Below are 8,903 nucleotides of genomic sequence, written 5' to 3'. Positions count from 1 at the left end.
TCGTAAGTTGAAGATAAAGTGTTCGCTTTATGTGATAGTCGAAGAAGTGTTGTACCGAATGTCTTTTGCAGGGCCTCTTCTTCAGTGCTTGAGTTATCAGGACGTTGATTATGTGCTCCGGTAGGTCCAAATCACATGGGAGCTTATGCTTTGGCTGGGAAAGTGTTGCTCGCGTGTTATTGCTGGCCCTCAGTGTTGCATGATGCCCAAGAACTAGTAATGTCATGTGATAGTTGTCAACGTCATGCCCGGTTGCAGCACCAAGCCGCAATGATGAAGACTATCCTAGCTGCTTGCCCTTCTAACCAGTGGAGAATAGATATTGTGGGGTCTTTCCTTACAGCTCATGCTCAGAAGAAATTCTTATTGGTGGCAGTTGACTATTTCTCAAAATTGGTGGAAGCAGAGCCGTTGGCAAGAATCACACAGAATGACGTTCTGAAATTCTTGTGGAAGAATGTAGTGTACAGATATGGGGTGCCTAGAAGATTGATATCTGATAATAGAAGACAGTTCCAAGGGGCTAAGATCCAAGCCTGGTGTAAAGAGATGAAGATCCAACAAGTCTTTACATTTGTAGCTTACACGCAGAGTAATGGGCAGGTGGAGGTGACTAATCGGACTCTGGTGCAGGGTCTGAAGGTTCGACTTGGCAATTCTAATGGAAATTGGGTGGATGAATTACCAAGTGTCTTATGGGCGTACCGAACCACTCCAAGAGAAGCAACCAAAAAAACTCCTTTCAGTTTGGTCTATGGTAATGAGGCAGTGCTCCCGGCTGAGATTGGGTTGGAATCGGCAAGGGTAGTGTTTTATGACCAGGACAATGGTGCGAGACGCGCCACTGACCTTTATCTTCTGGAAGAAAAGAGAGAGGTTGCCAGCATTCACATGGAAGCTTCTAAGAGTCGCATTGCACAGTCTTATAATCGGAGGGTCATTCAGAGAAACTTCCAGGTAGGTGACTTGGTCCTGAGAAAGGTCCAAGAAGAGTAAAGAGGAAAGTTGGACCCAAAGTGGGAGGGTCCCTTCAAAGTTATCGAGAGGCTGAGCTCTGGAGCCTATTACTTGGAGAATATGCAAGGCAAGGCATTGAAGAGGCCCTGGAACGCTTATCACCTTAGAAAATATTATTCTTGATTTTCTTGTTGATGTATTTCATTTCGAATTTTCCTATGTAATCAGTTGGGATTCAATAAAATCAAGTTCTTCTTTTCAGTTCATAAATGTTGTATTGTGAGGGTGAGAAAAATTAAATTTTCCTACTAAGGCATCGCCTACTAAAGGAGAAGCGTGCAGGAGAAAAATTAAATTTTCCTACTAAGGCGTCGCCTATTAGAAGATCAAAGTGAAGGATAAAAATTAAAATTTTCCTACTAAGGCATCGCCTAGTAGAGGAGCAGCGTGCAGGAGAAAAATTAAATTTTCCAACTAAATCATCGCCTGGTAGAGGAGCAGGTGAAGGAAAAAATTAAAATTTTTCTACTAAGACATTGTCTAGTAGAGGAGCAGAGTACAGGAGAAAAATTAAATTTTCCTACTAAGACATCGCCTAGTAGAGGAGTAGCGTGCATGAGAAAAGTTAAGTTTTTCTACTAAGGCGTCGCCTATTAGAGGAGCATAGTGAAGGAGAAAAATTAAAATTTTCTTACTAAGGCCTCGCCTAGTAGAGGAGCAGCATGCAGGAGAAAAATTAAAATTTTTTACTAAGGCATATCCTAGTAGAGGAGTAGCGTGCAGGAGAAAAATTAAATTTTTCTACTAAGGCGTCGCCTAGTAGAGGAGCAAAGTGAAGGAGAAACATTTAAAGTTCCCTACTAAAGCATCGCTTAGTAGAGGAGCAGTGTGCAGGAGAAAAATTAAATTTTTCTACTAAGGCATCACGTGGTAGAGGAGCAGAGTGAAGGAGAAAAATTAAAATTTTCCTACTAAGGCATTGCCTCGTAAAGGAGCAGAGTGAAGTATAAAAATTGAAATTTTCCTACTAAGGCATCGCCTAGTAAAGGAGCAGCGTGCAGGAGAAAAATTAAATTTTCCTACTAAGGCATCGACTAGTAGAGTAGTAGCGTGCAGGAGAAAAATTAAATTTTCCTACAATGGCGTCGCCTAGTAGAGGAGTAGAGTGAAGAAGATAAATTAAAATTTTCCTACTAAGGCATCGCCTAATAGAGGAGCAGCGTGCAGGAGAAAAATTAAATTTTCAAACTAAAGCATCGCCTGCTAGAGGAGCAGAGTGAAGTAGAAAAATTAAAATTTTCCTACTAAGGCATCGCCTAGTAAAGGAGTAGCGTGCAGGAGAAAATTAAATTTTCCTACTATGGCGTCGCCTAGTAGAGGAGCAGAGTGAAGAAGAAAAATTAAAATTTTCCTACTAAGACATCGTCTAGTAGAGGTGCAGCGTACAAGAGAAAAAATAAAATTTCCTACTAAGGCAACGCCTAGTAGAGGAGTAGCGTGCAGAAGAAAATTAAATTTTCCTACTAAGACATCGCCTAGTAGAGTAGCAGAGTGAAGGAGAAAAATTAAAATTTTCCTGCTAAGACGTCGCCTAGTAGAGGAGTAGCGTGCCGGAGAAAAATTAAATTTTCCTACTAAGACGTCGCCTAGTAGAGGAGCAGAGTGAAAGAGAAAAATTAAAATGTTCCTACTAAGGCATCGCCTAGTACAAGAGCAGAGTGTAGGGGTGGAGATGTGAAGTTTTTATTAATAGGGCCACAGTTAATAATGGAGAAGTAGTGACGAGATCGAAAATTGTATATTACATGCTTAAGAAGCGTTTAGTAGGAAAGAAGGAGAGTGGAGATTTTATTGACCCTAATAATTTAATAACATCAAATATAAACTTGGAAGAAACAGTAAATTCAAATGCAAAATACTCAATGTTGCATAAAGCGAGTTTCATACATGCCGAAAGTGCACAAAAGAAAATAACAAAATGTAAACGTCGCAAAATTCGCATAATACTACGGAAAGTAAAGCAGTGCAGCACGTGACAAATATGGCCTGAGGGCATACATCGTCGGCATAAACGAAAAAATAGCGTAAATAAAGGAGTGCGGTCTAGGGATCAGGAGGGAGACTCACTATGAAATCCTCTATGTCAATGAAGTTGGTGGGTGCGCTTGGTGGGGGGAAGGAGTAGCCATGAGCCCTGAAGAGGTCAACCGCACCCTCGAAGCCCACCTCCAAGTAATGATAAGCTTTAGGACCGTAAATCTCATTGAATTCATCAGACTTGAGGAATTCTTCTCGGGAGGAGGAGGTTTCTGCAGCATGTCGTGCCTTGGCGCCTTTAAGTTCAGCTCGTGAATTCTTTAACTCTTCCTTCAGCTTCTGGACCTCTTTTGCATGATCTTCTGAAAGTCGCTGAAGCTTATCACCTCGAGCTTGGGACTCTGCAAGCTCCTTGGCATGTGTCATTTTCGCTTCATTGATGAATGCATGGAGTTGGTCGCGAAGGGCCTTACCTTCACGTAAATCATGGCCGGCGCTGGACCTGGTGTCATTGGCACGCTCCACCAACTCCCATAAGTACATCTTGCCCTGAATAAGATAGATAAGAGTGAAAAGACGAATAGAAAATCGTGTATATATCGAATATCAGTCTAAAATCTGGAAGGAGAAGCATACCTCAGCGATACTGCTGCATGTCCAGCGGGTAAGATCAGACCATCCCAGTGAACTCATGAACGTTGCATCCACGTGGGAAGGAAGCTGATATAATATCCTATGAGCTAAATGAGAAGGACCTCGACCAACGATGACCGATTCCGGCGTGTATAAGGGGTGTACACTCGGCCCTGTTGGAGGTCCATCATCCGACTCGGACGCTTCTGGAGAGGAGACCGTTGTGACTGTAATGCCCGAATTTTGAAAAAAAATAAAATTGTGGCAATAGTTGTGATGGTTTATGGCTTTACGTTATGGTATGAATGGTAATGAATGCTATAGAATTGAATAGATAATGGATGGGTAGAATCAAAGGTTGAATATGAGCTAAATAGGTAATGGAAGTGCAGAAACAATATGAAAAATGTGGCAGTAGTTGTGGTTTTTAGCATAATGTTTTGTATATTGATCCAATTAATGTGAGGTCACTTTCATTAGAAAGATGAGACATAAGGCTATAACTTTGATGTTTTGAGTTTTGGTCAAATCATTAGGGAAGACAAGAGAAAAGTGGCCCGAAGTGTGTCGTATGTATCGTCGTTCCTGCACTGACACATGTTGGGAGATTGAGCATAAATATTTACTCAGACCTCCAAATGACATGAGGCTAATTGGAGATGCAAGCCAAGACATAGGGCTACAACTTTCTTGTTGACCACTTTTGCAAATTCGTACGTCAAAATGCGTTTTTGGCAGAAACTTTTGGTGTTGGGCAGTATGGGGCATGCGGCTGCGCCAAAACACGCGCCATGGCGCCCAGCACTTGTACAAAAAACGTGTTTTGAGGTTTGGATGGTATATATTAGACTGGGGAATGATTTTTGTATCATTTCTTCTCATCCTCATTTCTCTCTATCGTTTTAGAGCTAAGGTTCCTCATTTCTCCTTCAATCCAATTTCTTCCAAGACATTAATCTTTGATTGAAGCCTTAATCTTTGCTTGGAGATTAGAAGTTCTTCTCCTCAAGAGTTTATAAGCAAGGTAAGAAAGCTTATTTCCTTGGTTTAGTGATTGAAGAGAAAACAATTAGTTGTTTGGTTTGAGTGTTGAGGTAAAGTTGTTAATATAATGATTGATGGAATTATTATTGTTATTGTGTTGTAGGATTATTGTCAAGGTGTTAAGATTATCAAATCTTCAAGTAGTTGTAAGTAGATTCTTCCTTTGAATGCATCTCATGAGATATGCATATGATAAATGAAGATTCAATTGATTTTATCTCCTTTAAATAATTGATTATGTATATTGTATTTATTGATATTTTGAAAAGAAATAGAATAGAAACTAAGGGCAAAGTAAAGAAGCTAACCCTTTAGCACGCATGCCATGTGTTTGATAAAATTATTCCATGAATGTTTTTATGGCATATTATGGTTAAGAAATGATACGGATTCCTTCTTTGCACAATTTTTGGGATTTCAGTTTTCTTGAATATCCAATTTGTGGATCTTGATTCGAACCAGTATTGAATTAATTATGAATTTTGAACAAAAACTACTTTGTTTTGATAGATGATCAAAGTTCTTGAGTTATAGTAGAATTCAGAGGTTCAAGACTTCTCACCTACACATTTCGATCTTCTTTTGGTAATATTTGAAAGGTATGTTACGGTCGGTAACATACGAGGTAAAAGTATCATTTTTATTTTAAATTGAAAATTTGATGGCTTGATGAATTACTTGTGATTTGTTGATGATTGATCTTTTGATATGAGTTTATTATGATATTGACTTGATGAGATTGAAATGCATCATTGCATTGCATATTGAGCCACTTTTCGACTCAAATTTGATATGGCGGAGATCGCCTTGATTTATTGATTTGTTGGATGTATGGGGCTATAGTTGAGTTGGCATAATGTATGCGGAGGTCGCTGCTATTGCCTGAACACTCTCTATAGGCGCACCATAGTCCTGCGATTGTAGAACACAGCACCCCACCTCGAGCGGATGATTCGGTGGATGTTGCTGGGGGATTCTCTTTCCTTGGGTACCCTATGACCAGATGATTCACTTGATCTTGAGATTTATTGATAGCCCACAGCTTCTGATCATGCATTGCATTATATTGCATCTTTATGGATTTATATGAACTATTTTGAACATTAAATTCTCATATGTTATAGATTGTACCATACTAAGTTTATACTCACCGGCACGTCGTCTATCTCTTGTTTTCATGTGCTTGATGGTAGGTGAGGCGAGGCTTGGGATGCCAGAGTCCAGTTCCAGGAGAGGAGATACGAGTTAGAGTGGGATTCTCGGGTCTTAGGAGCTACTTTATGATGTTTGGATTACTTTGGTTCACTACTTTATTTTGGTATGTTAAAATTTATATTTCAAACATTTGTGACCTTTCAATTATTTTGACGATGTTTATGTGGATTTGTGAACCACAAATTATGTATTTTACTCAATCATTTGGTTTGTTACAATTATAATTATTAATATTAGATGTCGGACCCGGGGCCCCACAGTGACCGAGATATCAGAAATCTTGCAGCTTACCCTTCTGTGGAATGGACGGGCCATGATTGGCAGACGTCTTCTTTTGGCCAGAATTAGGAAGGGACTCAACCTGAGGAGGCGGGGAGGAAGCTCGCTTCTGAGTGAAAGCGGATGAGCCTGCTTTCTTCTTCTTGGCGGTGGTGGGTGAGCCAGTAGGTTTCTTCGTAGTTGTAGAGCAATTTCCCTTCATCATTATCTGAACTGTTGGGACGACTGATTTCTGGGGTGCTGAAGATGAACTCCCAGCTTTCTTCTTCACATACTCACAGAACATTACGACATTCATGACTTTATTACTTGCAAGCAAAGATAATGAACCAGATGAGAATATTGTCAAAGAGCATAATAAGCAAAAGGAAAACAAGAAACATGAAAAATGAGAATATCTACCAACATTCTCCTTCAGTTTAATTTTTGCTGGACTTAACCCGGCATGACACAGGAGATCCTCTTATAAGAGTTGGGGAACACTAAAGCATCGATCTCCTAATACTCTCATTATGCGCATATATTTCTTATCTTTCTTGTAACCCTTGGAAAGCTTAGGCTTGGTGAAAGTAGGGTACCAATCCGTGAAACAAGTCAATTCTTTGGGGGGCTGAATAAAGAAGAAATATTTTTTCCAGTCCTTCACATGACTAGGGGCCCCGTCAAAAATTATATGACTAGGCCGAGAGGTCACATAGAAAGGTCCTTCTTTCGACTTGGATAAGACCAGGAAATTGGAGAACGTGATGCAATTTAGAGGAAGGTCTAAAGCCCACAACGGCGAAGCGGCATATTGAGCGGAAAGCATTGGGAGTGAGTAAACCTAAATGCACCTGATAGTACTTGCTCAACTCTTGGAGGAAATCGCATAGAGGGAAGTGAAGACCTGCATCGAAATGATGCTGAAAGAAAGTATAACAGCCCTTAGGGGCTAGATAGGGCCGGTCCTCTGGGCTAGGAATGATGATCTGATAAGAGGAAGGAATATGCCACAAAGTCCTAAGTTTTGATTCGCTAGTAGGACGGATATGGGATGACAAGTGACCGTACCATAAGTTATCGACGTTCAATATGTTCATCTGTTGGGTCACATGGAGAACTTCTTTGCCAAGACGGCTATGGATGGTGACTTTCTTCTCATGAGAATCAAGGGTAAATTCAAGATCTGCTATGGAAGTCCTACTACTCTCATCAGACTCTCTAGACTCGCTAGACCTCTCTGAGTCACTCGAAAAATTAAACTCGAAATTGGAAGAAGACATAAGTGTTAAGGATAATAAAACAGAAAAGGAGAGAACTGACCCGGATGAGAAGGGTAAAAATACTCAAGGAATAGGATCGCGAGAGCGAGCTAATGATGAGCACGAGGGCTTGCCTGCCGAGGGCTCGAGCACGGGCTGGCGTGCTGGCGTGGGCGAGCTGCGCACGGGCGAGCGTGGGAAGGGGCGAGGGGTGAGCTAGCAGTGTGGCGAGCGTGAGGCGCTCGGGTGGGCGAGGGACGAGCATGAGACGCTCGAGCGGAACGAGGGGAGATATGCGCTCGGGCGAGCGTGAGGCGAGGCGAGGGGCGAGCTGCACGTTGGGGCGAGCGCTCGTGCGGGGCGATGGCGCGCTGGGCGATCGTGAGGCGAGCAGGGGCGAGCGTGCGGCAGGCGTGCTGGGTGAGCATTCGGCAGGCGAGCGTGCGCTTGGTGAGGCGCGTAGGGCAAGAGATGTGACTGGGCGAGGCGAGCGTGCGAACTGGGCGGGGAGACGGTGAGGCGGTGGCTTGGGCGCGGCGAGGGCAGGAGGGCGAGACTAGAGCAAGGTGAGGGCGAGGGCGAGGGATAGGGCAACGGTGATGGCGGGGCTGGGCAAGCGTGCACATGGAAGTAGGGCGAGGCGAATAGGCGCGCAGGGCAAGGGCTCGGCTGGGCGGGAGATGCGGCTGGCGAGGAGGGATGTGCAAGGCGAAGACTCGGCTAGCGAGGGGCGCAGAGTGAGCAGGCGGGCTGGTGGGGAGACAGCTCGGCTAGGCGGGAGACTTGGCTGGAGCGCTCGTGGCGTTCCGGCTAGGCAAGGGGCAGGGGGTGAGTGTAGCGGTGGCGTACGTGAGTGACGGCGGGGTGATGATGAAGCGGTGTTGGGGTAACGCGCAGGTGAGGCTTAGGCGGGGAAGAGCTGGTGAATGAATAGCAGAGGAAATTCTGTGTGAGAGAAGTGAGAATGCAGGGAAGAGGGAACCTATATTTATAGGGCGAGCCCAGACCAAATCTTTCCTTCAGAACTAGATTACGATTTGATTTGATATTTTTTTTCTTCGGAGCAAGATTACGATTTGACGGGTTTCCAAAATTTTGAGATTTGATGTGTTTCCAAAATTTTGAGACTGACGAACGGCAAAAAGAAAATGCACGCCCTCACCCTTGCGATTGATTGTTTATGAAGAGTTTTTGGGCGCGTTGCCCCCAAACCCCACGACCTGATCGGGTAGGTCGATCCCCGTAATATTCGCAACGGTAAACATCGTTCGTTAACGACAAACAAAATAAATTTTTCTAACACGGTATGCCCTTGTCGCCGATAAATCGAGGACAACCCAATTAATCGAACTTTGAACCTACAATTCATTTCGACTCGGAAAGGGGAGACTGATGATACCCCATGGATGGGCCCACTAACCTTGGCACATCCCTAGCCCAAATGGAAGACAAGTCCATCAAGGGCCCAGGTATTCTCCTATAAATACTAGGTATGAG

Source organism: Primulina eburnea, chromosome 9 (genome assembly GCF_022965805.1).
Source record: "Primulina eburnea isolate SZY01 chromosome 9, ASM2296580v1, whole genome shotgun sequence".
Classification (NCBI taxonomy): Eukaryota; Viridiplantae; Streptophyta; class Magnoliopsida; order Lamiales; family Gesneriaceae; genus Primulina; species Primulina eburnea.
The sequence above is the reverse complement of the archived record's forward strand: the minus strand, read 5'-3'. Positions refer to the sequence as shown.